The sequence below is a fragment of the Chionomys nivalis genome, chromosome 4 (assembly GCF_950005125.1).
Source record: "Chionomys nivalis chromosome 4, mChiNiv1.1, whole genome shotgun sequence".
NCBI classification, from domain to species: domain Eukaryota; kingdom Metazoa; phylum Chordata; class Mammalia; order Rodentia; family Cricetidae; genus Chionomys; species Chionomys nivalis.
Genome location: NC_080089.1, coordinates 58,878,341 through 58,896,172, shown reverse-complemented (window position 1 = coordinate 58,896,172; position 17,832 = coordinate 58,878,341). Strand labels below are relative to the sequence as shown.

The 17,832-nt window shown below is 40.0% G+C and overlaps 1 protein-coding gene across 7 annotated transcripts in view; it reads right to left on the bottom strand.

Moving 5' to 3' along the window:
- Myo9a (myosin IXA) overlaps positions 1 to 17,782 on the bottom strand; it is a 197,297-nt gene extending 179,515 nt beyond the window's left edge. For all 7 annotated transcript variants that reach the window (XM_057766444.1, XM_057766446.1, XM_057766445.1 and 4 more), the window contains exon 1: positions 17,393 to 17,782. The gene's annotated coding sequence lies outside the window, so the exon portion shown is untranslated. The remainder of the gene's footprint in view (positions 1 to 17,392) is intronic.
- Between the last annotated feature and the right edge of the window lie 50 nt (positions 17,783 to 17,832).

Below are 17,832 nucleotides of genomic sequence, written 5' to 3'. Positions count from 1 at the left end.
AAACAGAGAAGTTTCTACAGAGGAGTCTAAAATGGCTGAAAGACACTGAAGGAAATGTTCAACATCCTTAGTCATCAGAGAAATGCAAATCAAAACAACTCTCTTACACCTGAAAGAATGGCCATGATCAAAAACACTGATGACAACTTATGCTGGAGAGGTTGTGGGGTAAAGGGAACATTTCTGCATTGCTGGTGGGAATGCAAGCTGATATAACACCTTTGGATGTCAGTGTGGCGATTTCTCAGAAAATTAGGAAACAACCTTCCTCAAGACCCAGTCATACCACTTTTCGGTATATATCCAAAGGATGCTCAATCGTGCCACAAGGACATGTGCTCAACTATGCTCATAGCAGCTTTGTTTGTCATAGCCAGAACCTGGAAACAACCTAAATGCCCCTCAATCAAAGAATGGATAAGGAAAATGTGGTACATTTACACAATGGAGTACTACACAGTAGAAAAAAATAACGACAGCTTGAATTTTGCAGGAAAATGGATGGAGCTAGAAAACATTATTTTGAGTGAGGTTACCCAGACACAGAAAGACAATTATCAAATGTACTCACTCACAGGTGGTTTTTAAACATAAAGCAAAGAAAGCCAGCCTACAAACCACAATCCCAGAGAATTTAGACAACAATAGGGACACTAAGAGAGACTTACATAGATCTAATCTACATGGGAAGTAGAAAGTATAAAATGACAAGATCTGAGTAAATTGGGAGTATGGGGAGCTTGAGGGAGGACTGAAGAGAGGGGAGAGTCAGGGAGGGGAGCAGAAAAAAATGTAGAGCTCAATAAATATCATGGAAAAGAAAAGAAGAGGTAAGCATTCTCCTTGACAGAATTAAATCTTGTGGGTCCTGTGGGCAATGTAATGATTATAGTTTTTACCCTGCAATAGAAAGTCATTGGAAGAAGCTCGAGATCTGATTAAGGCTTTAACAAGAGATTCCTGTTCTGGGTGAGGAGCGAAGGATAGCAAGTGTATAAAGAGGACACTCAGAATCACAGATAAACTGTGACTTATACCCACACAGGCGGCGAAGGGTCAAGTTCTGCCAAGGCTTTGAAGGCAGCGTCTACTGACTGAGCTAATTAGATGTGGTGTGTAAGAAAGAAGGGTTAAGAATTTTATCAAAGTGGTTGCTTAGGAAATTATTGAAATAGAAGCAGTTAATAAAAGTTTTGTTTTTTCCTTTTCTTTTTTTTTTAAAAAAAAGAAGAAATTCAAATAATGAAGTACATGCTATACCTCAGCGATAAAGAAGCTGAGGCCAGAGGAGCTAGAGTTCTAAGATAATCTAGGCTTCAGAGCCAGTTTAAGATCAAAAAGAAGAAAAAAAAAGGTAAAAGGTAGGAAAAATGCCCAGTTTCAATAACAATCAAGGAAACGAAACATTAAATCATAAGATACTATCATTTGGCAAAAACTGAAGAATCTACCAACATCTAGTGCTAAAGTCTATACAGGCCGGGCGGTGGTGGCTCACGCCTTTAATCCCAGTACTTGGGGGGGCAGAAGCAGGCAGATCTCTGTGAGTTCAAGGCCAGCCTGGTCTAAGAAGCTAGCTCCAGGACAGGCTCCAAAGCTACAGAGAAACCTTGTCTAGAAAAACAAAAACAAAAGAAAAACCAAACAAACAAACAAAAAAAAAAGAAATACAAAGTTCCTGTCTCCAAAAAGAAAAAAATTAAAAAAAAAAAAGTCTGCACTGTAATGATTATGTAGAAGATATAGTCAAGAGCTAGGTGTAATGGCACACACCTTTAATACAGTGTCAGGGGAATCTGTGAGTTATAGGCTAGCCTGATCTACATAATAGGACAGTCAGAGCTACACAGACCCTGTAAGTAAGTAAGTAAGTAAGTAAGTAAGTAAGTAAATAAATAAATAAATAAATAAATAAATATAAGGTGGATACAGACCAAGGGAAATTTATGCTTGTTAGTTAAAAGTAAAAACTAAAACTCCTGTCATCATCTAAGTTTTCATTTGCTCATTCTTTGTGACCTATCTAACTACTCTTGTGACCAAGTATTTCTGGTCACATGCATTTTTGAAAACTTGTCTGTATACAAATGTACTGTTATTAGACATAAGCATACTAACCATTCTACCATTTGTCTCATAAGAGCGAGAAATTGAAATCAACTCAAATGTTCATCAAAACTAGAATGGGTAATTGGCAATATAATCTAATGGCTCAATTTACCACAGTGAAATCTAATAAATTATGACTAACTATAACAATCTGGAATTAATTTTGCAATCATTATGCTAAACTCAATTTCTTAATCACATAAAATAAACAGTTATTCAACTCACATGTTTAAAAATGAAAGCAATACAGTATTTAAGGATATGCTACTGGCATTTAAAATCCTGAAGGACTGGGTCAAGGATTTAGCACAGCAGTAGCAGAGCACTTGACTAGCAAGCAAGCATAGGGTTCTAAGTTCATTCCTTTTTACCAGGAAAAAAAAAAAAGCAGCAGCAACAAATCAAGATTATATTCATAAATTCAGGAGAAAGGTTACTACTACAAAGAGACATATATTGACAAACAAAGTAAGATAGGAGAGGGGTATTTCTGGTTGCTGGTCTAGACAATGAAACATATACATGTGTATGGCGGTGCAGGTTTCTACACTGTATGCATGCAACATCAAAGCAACCTTGGGAATCCTCCCTTGGGCCTACCCATCCTTAAAAAAAAAAAATGCACTATGAACTCAGAGACTGTGACAATACACAGAAAACCTGAATTGGTTTTAAGTCAGATGGGGGTCCCAGTACTAAGAGAAAAAAGTAGTTCCCACCCCTAATGAAGAACTGATACCCACTGGCAAAGGGAAAATCAGTTTTTGTCACTGTGTATATCTACCAACACTCCAAGGCAAGCCCTATGTCCAGAAGAAGTTAGCTGGCCAACAGAAAATGAACTCAGTGATGCTTCTGTGGACTTTTTGTTTCATTTTGTTTTGTTGTGAATTTTGGTTTTGTTTTGTTGGTCTTTTATCTGCATCTTTTGATTTTCATTTTTGAGGTGTGTTTCTTGCTCTGGGTTTTTTTTGGGGGGGGGGTTGTATGTGTGTATTTGTTTTTGAGAAAGAAAGAACATAAAGCTGGGTATGTAGGGAATTGGAGAGGATCTGAGAGGAATTGAGAAAGGTGGAAAAACATGATTAAAAAATATTATATGGCCAGGAATAGTAACACATGCCTTTAATCCTAGCATTGGGAAAGCGCAGGCAGATGGATCTCTGTGAGCTGGAGCCCAGCCTGGTCTATATAATTCCAGAGATACAAAGTGAAGTCCAGTCTCAAAAAAAGAAAAGAAAGAAAAATAATTAAAATAATTAAAAATAATTAAAATAATTAAAATATATTAAATGAAGAAAGCTGTAATTTAAAAAATTAAAAAAAAACTTTAAAAATGAATTTCTTACTGTCCTTAGGCTTGTCATTAAGGTAAGCTGCTTGGCCAGAACGCTACAAGGATTTGCCTGTTTCAACGTCCATAGTGCCAGAATTAAAAGTGCACACTAACACTGCTTTTTTTTAATGAGTTCTGGGAATCAAAGTCAGGTTGTTTGCATGGGAAATACTTTATTGACAGCTAATTCCCCAGCACCTCCCACTCAGTGTATATATAATTTTGGGTTTCTTTGAACTTAGAAATTCAACAAGAGTAGGGCTAATGAGATGCTCAGAGACAAAAGCACTTGTCACCAAGTCTAATAACCTGAATTTGACACCATATTCATATGGTAGGAGAAAAATCTCTCCAGAAAATTATTCTCTGACCTATGTAAGTATGTACATACAGACACAATTAATGTAAAAATGGAGGGAGGGAGGGAGGGAGGGAGGGAGGGAGGGAGGGAGGGAGGGAGGGAGGGAGGGAGGGAGGGAGGGAGGGAGGGAGAGGGAAGGAGGGAGGGAGGGAGGGAAAATCTGTGACAGAGCTGGGTGGTGGTGGCACACGCCTTTAATCCCAGCACTTGGTAGGCAGAGGCAGGCGGATCTCTTTGAGTTCGATGCCAGTCTGGTCTACAAGAGCTAGTTCCAGGCAGGCTCCAAAGCTACAGAGAAACCCTGTCTTTTAAAGCCGGGAGTGATAGCACACAGCTTTAAGACCAGCAAGCATGCTATAAGTTGAGGCATGCAGGCTTCTGTACTCCAGAACAGCCAAGGTTACATAGAGAGACCCTGTCTCAAAATTCAAATAACAAAACAACAAAAACTAAAATAGAAAATGGAGCCGGGGTGGTGGTCTTTAATCCCAGCACCCAAGATACAGAGACTGATGTATCTCTGTGAGTTCAAGGCCAGTCTGGTCTACAAAGTGAGTACCAAAACAGCCAGGGCTATGACACACTATCTGAAAAAAGAAGAAAGGGAAGGAGGGAGAGAGAATCTTTATGTACTAATAAGGAATGGTTGCCAGAAACAGACTGAATGCAATTTTTTAAATCAAGTACAAAACAGCATATACAGTATGCTAATTTGAGTGTATAAACAAGAATTTGAAAGAAAAATATACATATATACATATACACATAAATGAGATTCCCTAGTTTATCTTGCCATATGGTTTCTCCTTTTGTACTATGCAGCTATTTTATATAGTGAAACAAGAGAAATAAATCAAGAGAAATGAATTCTAAAATAAAAACTAGACATTAATACATATCAACTGGCACCAATCACACAAAGAAAATAAAGAGTGCTATATAATATTCTAAACAACAAATATAGCCTTATTAAAATATAGTCCACTGACAAAAGGAAAAAGAAACTTGAACTTTGCTAAGTACTTTTAAGATTTATTTATTTATTATAGTGTTCTATTTATTATATTGTATGCCTGCAGGCCAGAAGAGGGCACCAGATATCTAAGTACAGATGTTTGTGAGCCACCCAGTGGTTACTGGGAATTGAACTCAGTATCTCTGGAAGGAAGCTCTTTAACCTCTAAGTCATCTCTCCGGCCCCAAGTACTTTTTTTGGAACTACAAAAAATTGACAATTACTAAAACACTAAAGAACAGAATACAATATGGTGTGAAAATACAACTCACATAAGTATACTTGATTTAGGAGAAAAAAGGTAGTTTTAAAATACAAAGTTATAGCAAATACCACCTTAAACCCTGTCAAACTTGGATTACTAATAGTGGGACACTGAATATCATGTGTCTCCAGACTTGTTCAACCTCTTAACACTTTAACACTATGTTGTCATCTGCAAAATTCATGCTTGAGAACCTCTCAATAGTGTTGTCAAAAGGATTTTAAGATTTATTAAGTTTACAATTTTTGGTTGGACTGAAGTCATAGCTATTCTCATATCTGTGGCCACAGCATAGATGATACATACATATCATACATGATATATACCGACTCTTATGAAAGATTTTACCAAAAAAAAAAAAAATAGCATACATTCAAGCCTTAAGAACATAGCCTCCAATTCCAAAATAGAGCCCAGAAAAGAGCAAGTTAAACAACAGTCAATAAACAAATAACTCTAGAAAATAAGCTGTTCTTCAAAATAATCTGCTCTTTTCAAGGCAATTTCAGTATTTTGGGGAGAAGAACATTACAGTATCTTGTGAGAAATTTTTCTCAATAAAGGAGATAAATGAAATGAAAAAAATTGAATTCTAATTTGAAATTTTTATTTTAAGAAACAACTAGGAAATTTCAAATATAGAGTGAAAATTAAAATTTTTACTAGAAGGTCAGCCAGATGGTTCAGTGTGTAAAAGCACTTGCCAATGAGCTCGTAACTTGAGTTCACTCCCCAGAACCCACAGTAGAGAAGAATAACCCCTGTGGATACCCTCGGACCTCAGCATGCACACCATGGAGCACAAACACAATAAATTACTTAATTTATGGAGAATTATTATTATCCTAAGGTTTTGGCAATGGTAAACTAGAAGTGTAAAGAATATCTATTTTTTAAGAAATATTTTCTGGGCCAGTAAAATGGCTCAGCAAGTAAAGGTACCTGCTACCAAACAAGGTTACCTAAGTTCCATCCCCAGAAATTACATAGTAAAGGAGAAAATCAACGCCCACAAGCTTCCTCTGGTCTCCACACCTACACATACACAAAACAAGCTATTTTTTTTTTTTTTTTTTTTGGTTTTTTTTGAGACAGGGTTTCTCTGTGGCTTTGGAGCCTGTCCTGGAACTAGCTCTGTAGACCAGGCTGGTCTCGAACTCACAGAGATCCGCCTGCCTCTACCTCCCGAGTGCTGGGATTAAAGGCGTGCGCCACCACCGCCCGGCCAAAACAAGCTTTTAAAAAATGTACTTTTTAAAAAGTACTTTGAAACAAACTTGTCATGGTTTCTGTCATTTACTATCAAGAAGTTCAGCAAAATATGCAGACACATAAAGAATAATCCAGTAATTCATAGCGCTATGGAAGGCAACTAGTTCTAACTTTGAATACAGACAGCATATACATTCAACCTTTTTATCCTCCCCTTTCCATTTTAACTTTTCAATGTGAGTAGATTTTATCACTGAGAAAAGAATTGGAGGGGGCAGGAAAACTAAAAGAAAATAAAGTTTCAAACAGTATTCAGGGGGAAAATGATTGAAAAATCACTTATGAAGATGTCTACAGTCTCCTGAAGAACTTTCTCCATTAAAAAAACAAAGAGTGAAAGAAAGATTACTCAGGCCACTATCAGATGATCGATAAGAGTAAGCAGACTGCAAACAAATACTTAACACACTACAAACAGCAATAGTACTAAAACCTGTCAATGATTTAAGGAATGGCTGTCATTGCCAAACACAACACATTCAAAATGATACCTGACCCAAAATACATTCTATTATCCATTAATCCAATGTACTGAGATAACAAGAAAAGCCCTTCCTCTTCCCATACCCCATTTTAGAAGGAATCTCACTTCATATCTCTGGCTGGCCTGGAACTCACTGTGTAGACTAGGCTGACCTCAAACGTGCAGCAATCCTTCTGCCAAACGCTAGGATTAGAGATGTGTAGCACCATGCCCAGAAACACATTTCTTTCAAATATTTTGAGCTGTAAAATATGACAGTTAAAAGATAGATTGTACCCAGCACTCGGGAGGCAGAGGCAGGTGGATCTCTTTGTGAGTTCGAGGCCAGCCTGGTCTACAAGAGCTAGTTCCAGGACAGGCTCCAAAGCTACAGAGAAACCCTGTCTCGAAAAGACCAAAAAAAAAAAAAAAAAAAAAAAATAGATTGTAAATTACCTTTATATTTACTTCTGTTAACAGCAACAAAAAAATAGTAAAAAAAAAAAAAAAAGTCACTATGATTAGTCACTTATCCTAATGAAATTCTTAAACATAACAAGAGACAGCTATATTGAAGAAAGAAGCTTTTACATACTCAATTCTAGCCAGGGTCTGTGACATTCACCTGCAATTCCAACTGCTATGGCCCAGGTTTGGTTTTTTTAATGATTTGGTTTTTCTTGGTTTTTTTTGGTTTTTCGAGACAGGGTTTCTCTGTGGCTTTGGAGCCTGTCCTGGAACTAGCTCTTGTAGACCAGGCTGGTCTCAAACTCACAGAGATCCACCTGCCTCTGCCTCCTGAGTGCTGGGATTAAAGGCATGCGCCACCACCGCCCGGCTTGGTTTGGTTTTTCGAGACTGGATTTCTCTATACCTTTGGGGCCTGTTCTGGAAGTTCTTGTAGACCAGGCTGGCCTCAAACTCACAGAGATCTGCCTGTCTTTGCCTCCCGAGTGCTGGGATTAAAAGTGTACACCACTACTGCCGGGCTTGGCCCAGGCTTGTAAATGGCCTTGGGAAAAGCATATCAAGATTCCACCTCCAGTCTGCAGCAAGAGGCCCAGACCTTTAATCCCAGCAGACAAGTAGATATAATGAAAGTTCAAGGCCAGCCTGTTCTATAGAGTGAGTTCCAGGACAGCCAGGGCTACAGATGGACACCCCTGGTGGGTCCATATTCTTGGCCCAGCAGTGCTGGTACAGCATATGGGAGGCAGAGACAGGCAGATCTCTGAGTTCCAGTTCCAGGACAGTCAGGTGGCTACAAAAAAACACTGTGTCGTCGTTGACCCCCTCCCCAAAAAAGTCCATATTCTTTCAACTTAATTAGACAGCATAGATTTAATATTAACAGACAGAAAAGCCTAACTACAGGAAACGTATGTTTAAAAGGATACCTATGTATTCAAAGATCTATATATACACTTGATGGTTTAAGAAAAGTAACAATTATTGCTAGCAGTGAAAAAGAAGTATTTTTTCCAAATTTAGCTAAGACACACAACAACTAGTCCTATCCTCACTCTGAGGAAAACTTATATTCAGTGCCTCCTGGATAACCCCACTATCAAAATACACAACATGATTCACATTAAAAACCAAATGCCAAACACAATTCTGAAAGTACACATTTATTATGCCTATTCTGAGCATGTTCTCCATCAAAATAGGTCACTTTCACCAAATATACTTCAATTTATCTAATCTTTTTTGTAAAATATTTATTTATTTATTATGTATACAATATTCTGTCTGTGTGTGTGTCTCCAGGCCAGAAGAGGGTACCAAACTTTATTACAGGTGTTATGAGCCACCATGTGGTTGCTGGGAATTGAACTCCGAACCTTTGGAAGAGCAGGCAATGCTCTTAACCGCTGAGACATCGCTCCAGCCCCTATCTAATCTTTTACACCACTCTAACCAACAAATCCTTCCTAATATAAACGTTCTATACTATAAATTTAGTGTAATGTGGTTTTAGTTGGTTGCATAAAAATAGAGCAACTATGTTTTTATAATATGTTATATATGTTATTTCTACAAAATCAAATTCCTACCTGCCATGCTTATTTAAAAGATACACTCAAAAGCTGGGTGTGATGGAATGTACCTGTAATCCCAGACCTTGGGTGACAAAGGTAGGAGGATCTGAGTCCAAAGCAAGCCTGGTCTACTAATTCAGTTTCACAAAAGCCAGGGCTACATAAAGAAACCTAGTCTGGAAAAAATCAAAACAAAACAGAGAAACTTGTATGCTAAGAGTTATCCCATTTAGCTGGGCACTGGTGGTGCACACCTTTAATCCCAGCACTTAAGTGGCGGAGGCAGGTAGATCTCAGGACAGGCTCCAAAGCTACAGAGAAAGGCTGCTTCGAAAAATCAAAAAAAAAAAAAAAAAAAGTACTCAGATAATAAAAATCCAGAGTTTTCATTAAGTGTATATATTTATGTAATCAGTACTCAGTACCTCAAAATAGAATATTGTTAGGATTTCCCAAACTACTTTATGTCTTCTTCTAATCCTAATCCAGTTCTTAGAGGACTTGATTAGGAAGTCTCAACAGAGGAATCTAAAATGGCTGAAAGACACTTAAGGAAATGTTCAACATCCTTAGTCATCAGAGAAATGCAAATCAAAACAACTCTGAGATTCCATCTTACACCTGAAAGAATGGCCAAGATCAATAACACTGATGACAACTTATGTTGGAGAGGTTGTGGGGTAAAGGGAACATTTCTGTATTGCTGGTGGGAATGCAAGCTGGTACATCCCCTTTGGATGTCAGTGTGATGATTTCTCAGAAAATTAGGAAACAACCTTCCTCAAGACCCAGTCATACCACTTTTGGGTATATATCCAAAGGATGTTCAATCGTGCCACAAGGACATGTGCTCAACTATGTTCATAGCAGCTTTGTTTGTCATAGCCAGAACCTGGAAACAACCTAAATGCCCCTCGATCAAAGAATGGATAAGGCTGGCAAAATGGGCTCCTTTGCTGCCAAGCCTGATGACCTGAGTTCTAGCCTCCAGGAACCTACATAGCAGAAAAAAAGAACTGACTCCAAGTTGTCCTCTGAACTACAAAAGGCCCATGTGCACCCACAGGCGTGCATACACACAATAAATAGAATCTCCAATCTAAATACCTGTGTTACAACTACATGGCACTTATACTATCACCTTTACCAAAGAAAGTAAAACCTAGAAAGGAAAATAAATAGACTAATAATGAGGTGACTTCCATAGAGAGCTGTCACAGACAACACACATACACTTTAATCCAGAAGGAGTTAAATAAAGGAAAGCTTCCTGGAAAAGATATCCCCGAACTGAACCCTAGAGGTTGGATAGGAACTAGCCAAGCATGGGATTGAAAGGAAACACAGGCTGAAGACAAGAAAACTAAATTCAGTTAAAAAAAAAAAAAAATGCATAAACGAATTCAGGGAGAAAGCAAAGGAAAAAAAGCTCAGGTGGCAGAGATAGAAGAACGGGTCCATGTTCAAGGCTAGCCTGGGGTCCAATGTGGGACCCTCCCAATCTCAGCACTCAAGAGGTTGAGGCAGGCAAATTTCTGTGACTTCAAAGCCATCTTGGTATACATAGTGAATTACAACAGAGTCAGGGCTACACAGTAAGATTCTGTCTCAAACAAACAAAGCTAGAGAAGAGATGGTGTGTGACATGCCATGCCACAGCTTAAACTTTATCCTGAAAGAAACAAGAAAGCACTGAGGATCTTCAACTGGAAAGGACAATTAAATGTGCATTCATATCATCATGTCAATGACATTGCCTTCCAAGTTTACAATCCCATTTTGTAGAAACTACCCAGAATACCACTCCATACTTTTAACCATGATTCTGCCCCAACACACATATGTATACACATTACACAACCAATATGGGTGGCTAGGAATGGTCTCTCAATGCTAGCTAGCAGCCACTGGGAAGAGAAGGAAAAAGCAAATAAAAGAACTGAGCCAAAGAAATTATTTCATGAGCATTCAAATGATAAAGTCCTAGAATACAAAGGAGTTATCTCAAGATCTGATGTTTAAAAGACAGCAGCCCCTGGGTAGTGGTGAAACTGGCCTTTAATCCTACTACTTGTGAAGCAAAGACAGGTGGATCTCTTTGAGTTCAAGGCCAGCTTGGTCTACAGTACAGTTCCAGGACAACCAGGACTACACACAGAAAAATTTTGTCTCTAAAAAACAAAAATAAAATAAAAGACAGCAGTCAGAAAGCAAGGTGTTGTCATGCTGATGACAAGGTAGTTACAAAAGCCAGAACTAAGGAATAAATGGAAGCTATAAAACAGAAGAAGAAAAGACAGAGAGATTAAGCAAAAACAAAGCAGCAACTAACTTGAGGTAAAACCTACGTCTTGGGTGTGGCTCAGTGGAATGAGCTTAGCATGCACAAGACCCTGGGTTCTATTCACAGCACCATCACAAATTAAAGTGAAATCTGTCTTCTCCTGTTTCCAATTTTTTTTTCTTGTTTCCAACTTAACAGGTTCCTTTTCTTCTTGAAGTCAACTTGTTTCATTTTTACTGGGCTCCCTTCTGCATGTTTCCAAAAGCACTCTTTAACTACTTAAGGTAACCTGAGTCTCTTCCTTGCAACTGGATGAGCCTAAGAGTATCTTAGAATACTTGATTTTGGCAGCAGTGCAAAGAATGGAAAAGAAACAAACAGAAGAAGACAGAAAGCAAAAAGATTAACCATTTGGAAAGCATCACAGAAGCCTAAGAGGCATTTGAATTTAAAAGAAAGAATACAGAAGAAAAGAAGGTTGTGAAATATTACGATAAAGAAGGTGCAAGAAATAATGACAAACTGAGCCAGGCAGTGCTGGCACATGCCTTTAATCCCAGCAGTCGGGAGGCAGAGGCAGGCGGATCTTTGTGAGTTCGAGACCAGCCTCGTCTACAAGAGCTAGTTCCAGGACAGGCTCCAAAGTTACAAAGAAACTCTGTCTCAAAAAAACAAAACAAGCTGGACGGTGGTGGCGCACGCCTTTAATCCCAGCACTCGGGAGGCAGAGGCAGGCGGATCTCTGTGAGTTCGAGGCCAGACTGGTCTACAAGAGCTAGTTCCAGGACAGGAACCAAAAGCTACAGAGAAATCGTCTCAAAAATCCAAAAAAAAAAAAAAAAAAAAGCCGGGCGGTGGTGGCGCACGCCTTTAATCCCAGCAGTTGGGAGGCAGAGGCAGGCGGATCTCTGTGAGTTCGAGACCAGCCTGGTCTACAGAGCTAGTTCCAGGACAGGCTCCAAAGCCACAGAGAAACCCTGTCTCGAAAAACAAAAAAAAAAAAAAAAAAAAAAATGGCAAACTGGATATTAGTGGTACAACTAAATAGAATAAAAGATGATTTTTATGAGTTCCTAAAAAATTGATGAGAACAGAGGGGTGCCATTAATCAAGATAAGAAATCAAGATAAATTGAATAGCAGTTTCTGTCTGCTCTGTTCCTACTTTTGTGGGGAAGAGACAGTTCTGTTTTATTTTTGGATTGGAGTACTTATGAAATGTGACACCACCATACAGAGGTCTTTTACCAAATGAGGTATAAAGCAAAGACAAGAGTTCTAGATAGCCTCTGTAGATGCAGGAATCAATTAAATTGATTCAATATTAAATTGGAATCAATATTAAATTGGAATGCTTTTGTTGGTTGGGGAGTTATGTTTCGTTGTTGCTTTGAGGGTTGTTTGTTCTTTTTTGAGACAGTCTTTCTACTCAGCCTGGCTTGCCTTGAATTTTTAGCAATCCTGCTTCAGGCTCCCTCAGTAATAGAACTGTAGTTTTTTTTTTTGTTTTTCTTTTGGTTTTTCGAGATAGAATTTCTCTGTAGCTTTGAAGCCTGTCCTGGAACTAGCTCTTGTAGACCAGGCTGGTCTCAAACTCACAGAGATCCACCTGCCTCTGCCTCTCAAGTGCTGGAATTAAAGGTGTGTGCCACCACTGCCCGGCTATAAGGATCATCTTTAAAACAACCTTATTTGAACTCACAGAGACCCGCCTGCCTCTGCCTCTGCCTCCCAAGTGCTGGGATTAAAGGCATGCGCCACCACCACCCAGCTTGGAACTGCAGTTCTATAATACCATGCTTGACTCAAGTTGATGTATTTTTAAAATATCTGAAAAGTCTGTTTACTTCAAATTATTAATATTCCTAAAAAAAAATCAATCATTCAAAATTTTTTTAAAACTTAATATTTAATATCCTTGGCCAACTTACTCTCAAACTTTCGGTTCCTCTTTGAAAATGTTAATGATTGAGAGGCTGAAATAGATAAGAGCACTTGCTACTCTTCCGGAGGATGCAAGTTCAAACCCCAGCACCTATAACAGGCAGCTTACAAATGCCTATAACTCCAGCTTTAGGAGAGTTGATGCCTTTTTCTGGCCCCCACTGACACTGGTAGACACATACATGGTAAAAATTAAAATAATTAAATAAAAAATAATAAAGATTGGATAAATATCTACATAATTCAAAATGATGAGAAAAAAGGCCGTATATTACTAATTTCTACTTAAGTAATATTTCTTTTGAAACATATTAAGTTTAGTTGAGCAGAATGGTGCACATGAGCAGTTCCAACTACCTAAGTAAGTAGCTGAGGCAAGAAGATCAACTGAGCCCCAGAGTTCAAAATACATCAGCAGCTATATACAAAGCAGCAAAACACCATCAAATTAAAAACAAAACAAAAACAGGGGGGCTGGAGAGATGGCTCAGAGGGTAAGAGCACTGGTTGCTCTTCCAGAGGTCCCGAGTTCAATTCCCAGCAACCACATGGTGGCTCACAACCATCTGTAATGAGATCTGGTGCCTTCCTTGCCAGCAGTACATTGTATGCTTAATAAATAAATCTTTAAAAAAAAAAAAAAAAAAGACAAAGGCACTGGGGCTGGAGAGATGGCTCAGAGTGTAAGAGCACTGACTGTTCTTCCAGAAGTCCTGAGTTCAATTCCCAACACCCACATGGTGGCTCACAACCATCTCTAATAAGATCTGGTGCCCTCTTCAGGCATCACATAATAAATAAATTTTAAAAAAAAAAGACAAAAGCACTGAAATTTTGGCCGGGCGGTGGTGGCGCACGCCTTTAATCCCAGCACTCGGGAGGCAGAGGCAGGCGGATCTATGTGAGTTCGAGACCAGCCTGGTCTACAAGAGCTAGTTCCAGGACAGGCTCCAAAACCACAGAGAAACCCTGTCTCGAAAAAACCAAAAAAAAAAAAAAAAATGAATTTATACCATCTCTTCATAAACTGTATATCACTAAATTAATTCAAATTTAAAGTCCTACATTAGCACTGTGTGCTAGCACACTAATCTGAGGGCTTAGTGTGCTCAAGAGTTTGAAACCAGCCTAGGCTATATAGAGAACTCTAGGACAACTAAATTAAATGGAAAGACACTATCTCACAAAAATAATAAATGGACTAGAGACACAGCTCAACTGATAGTGTCTGCCTGACATTCACAAAGTCCTGGGTTCGGTCTAGAGCACTGCATTAAAGAGACAGCAGCACATTCATGCAATCCCAGCATTCCAGAGGTAGAGTTAAGGAGTTCAAGACCAGCCTGGGCTACATGAGTTTTGAGGGACATGAGACCCTATTACAAAAAATAGTAATAGTGAGACTGGAAAGGTTGCTGAGAGGTTAAGAGTTCATCCTGTTCTTGCAGAGGACCCTAGTAAGGTTCCTAGAGCCTATTGTCCAACTGCTCTAACTACATCTAACTCCAGCTTCAGGGGGGTTCTGACACACTCTTTTAGCTCCAAACACTCTCATACACATAAGCGCACAAAGACATACTCTAAGAAATAAAAATAAGATTCTAAAAAGTAACACTAGTAGTAAAAATAACACATTAGGTTGTGGTTTTCACTAATAAAACTTTTGAAAAAAACTTAATCTAGGTTTTTATGAGCTTTAACAATGGTTTCTGCCTGAAATCTTTTCCCTCTATCTATATACATCCTTGCTTGCAAAATTTACTAACACAAACCTCATTTTATGAATTTCGGTCACAAATTCATCTAATAGCCAATAATTTAACATGTCACAACTGAACCTATGCTTCTGTCATGAAGTAAAAATATTTATCATGTCGCCCCCACTTATAAGGGAAAAGATTAGCAAGATATCTAGAATTCTGTGCTCTCTGTATTCTCTTCCCTCAAATCACTAAGACTAGTCAACTAGCTTATTCTATTTTATTTATTTATTTGTTTTTTGATGTTTCAAGACAAGGTTTCTCTGTGTAACAGTCCTGGCTGTCCTGAAACTTGCTGCGATCCACCTGCCTCTGCCTCCCAAGTGCTGGGATCTAAGGCATGCACCACCACTACTGCCCAGCAACTTTATTCTACTTTTAATCTGCTCTAAAGTGACTTTTAAAAATACAAAACCTGAACATTTTTCTGATAAATATAACCACCACCAAAACTAGTCAAGACAGTTGTTCAGAAAGTCAATGAGAACATCACTTAGATAATCTTCTTTGTATAGGTTCAACACAAAATCAGATTTTTTTTTCAAATCATGAAAATCATTCATACATAACAGAACATATATTTAAAATAAAGCATTCAGAAATTTTTGTAAAAGGACTGAAAATACATCCATATCCATCAAAATGGAATACTATCAGTCCGTAAGTGAGGTTTTTCCATGCATACTATTGCTGAATGATAACGGAGACTTAGCAGTGTTATTTGAAAACAGAACCATTTGTATGTAACTTGTGTCTTTTTTTTGGGGGGGGGGGTTCGAGACAGGGTTTCTCTGTGGCTTTGGAGCCTGTCCTGGAACTAGCTCTGTAGACCAGGCTGGTCTCGAACTCACAGAGATCCGCCTGCCTCTGCCTCCCGAGTGCTGGGATTAAAGGCGTGCGCCACCATTGCCCGGCTGTAACTTGTGTATCTTAAGACTGTAAGTAGATAAAAGTTTGTAAATGCTGGAAATATCACCCCATACCAGTTACAGAAGCTGAAAAATAGAAAATGAGTGGCTGGAGATTAAACTTTTTAAAACTACATTATTGTTCTGACCCTTTTGACTTTTAAACAGTGTCTCACTAGTACCTATAATGTCAATTGATTTTTCTCCCTATATTACACGAAGGCACAGACACAATGAAAAAAAATAAAACTTTAAGTACTAACTACAAAGATCTTATTATCTCTCACCCTTGCATTAACATTAAAATTATACACTTAACACTTAATTTAACATTACATTTCCTTTTTTGCATCTCAGGAGTACAACTTCAACAAACATTTTATTCATTATTCTACTATTACTGAGAAGGCTGTTAGCAATGACTTCGACACTGAATGACATTTATATTTGCCCCGTGGAGAAGACAGCAACATCCGTTGGTTAAAAATTACTAAACAACCTTAGTCTTCAGGGGTGAACAGCTATAAACCCTGTTTTCCTAACAAGTTCAAAAACAGTACATTTAAAATTCTAATTAAAACCTATATATCTGTAAAAATCTACAAAGAGGTGAGATAAATACTATATGGAGACTTGCTTATCTTCATTGGCATAATGCAACTTAATCCTTACAGAAGCCCCTAAAGCGTCTGATTTAGACTGGTTCTTTCGTTCTACTAAGGCAAGATGAGGAGCAAGCAAGCTGTTCGACCTTGTATAATGGTACACACATCCTCCTTCTCTGAGCTTCTACACTCTTCCCTCTCTCTCTTTCAGCAGCCCGCCCAAAGGGTCCAAACATGGGTGGGTCTCAGTCTGACCGCTTATAATATCCAACGGCGTGAATAGACTGGACTAAGTAAATAATCTTTAAGTTTTCCTGGGAATTTCTTTACAAGCGAAGAAAGGATCCCGACTGGGTAGAAAACAGGTAGCACGGTTTGCTTAAGGAGTGATGTTCTAAAAAAAAAAAAAAAAAAAAAAAAAAAAAAAAAAAAAAAGTACACCAGGGAATGGAGGAGATCCAGGACTATGTTGGTGATTTGAAGGGCTGACCCGAGACCTACTAGGTAACAGCATCATGACATTGGGGCTATCTGAAAGCTTGCAAGGGTAGGGGGAAAAGCTAGCCAACCCGACTGGAAGTAAGCTGCGGAAGGGACCCTACGAAGGCAGGGGTAGCGATGATTCGTAGAACCAAAGATCTGGGACGCTGCAATGGGGTAGGAAGCACTAGTGGCCGTGGCCCCGGGACTGGGATCCGTCCAGACGTAACGGAGTCTAGAGGCTACAATCAGAGTCCTAAGAGAGTCGAAAGAGGTTCTAGCAGCAGGGGGGAAGGGGGGTGACAAGAATCGCCGCGGCCGCTGGTGGACAGAATGGTGTCTGGTCAATGAAAGGTATGAGGGAGCAGAGTCTAGAGGGGGATTCCAGCCGCATTCGGGCGTTCGCCAGGCTATAGAGGCAGAGCCGCTCGCGGGGCGTCTCCGCCGGGGCGGGGCGGGGCAGCCCGCCGGGAGCCAAAGAGTCGAGCGGGAGACGTGGGCCGGGCCAGGCCGGGCGGCAGGGCCGCTGGGCGCTGGGGCGGGTCTTACCTCGGGCTGTGCCGCGGTGGCCACCACAGCCCCTTCCTCTTCTGCAGTAGCCGCTTCCCACCCTCGGTTTCCAGGGTCAGGCCGGACAAAAACACAGCAGAGGCCAAGGCCGCCGGGGGTCGGACGGTTCCGCGAGGGTGGGCCCAGCCGCCCTAGGGTCCGAGCAAGCGGCGTCCGCGCATCCCCCGCCCTGTCACAGAGACTCCGCCCGGCCGGGGCAGGCACATCCCCCGCCGCACCCCGCCTAGAGAGCACGCGTTGGAACGGCCGCCTCAACCCGCGGTCTCCGCGTCTGCCCGCGGGACCGGTATCTGCGCCGCAGTCCCTCCCAGTCCTGCCAGGACTTTCCGTCAGCCACCGCCAACTGCCTCCGCGTCCCCAGTCCGCTTGGGCCTGCGCACCCGCGCCCCCGACCCCGCTTACGCGGCCCCGCCCCGCGC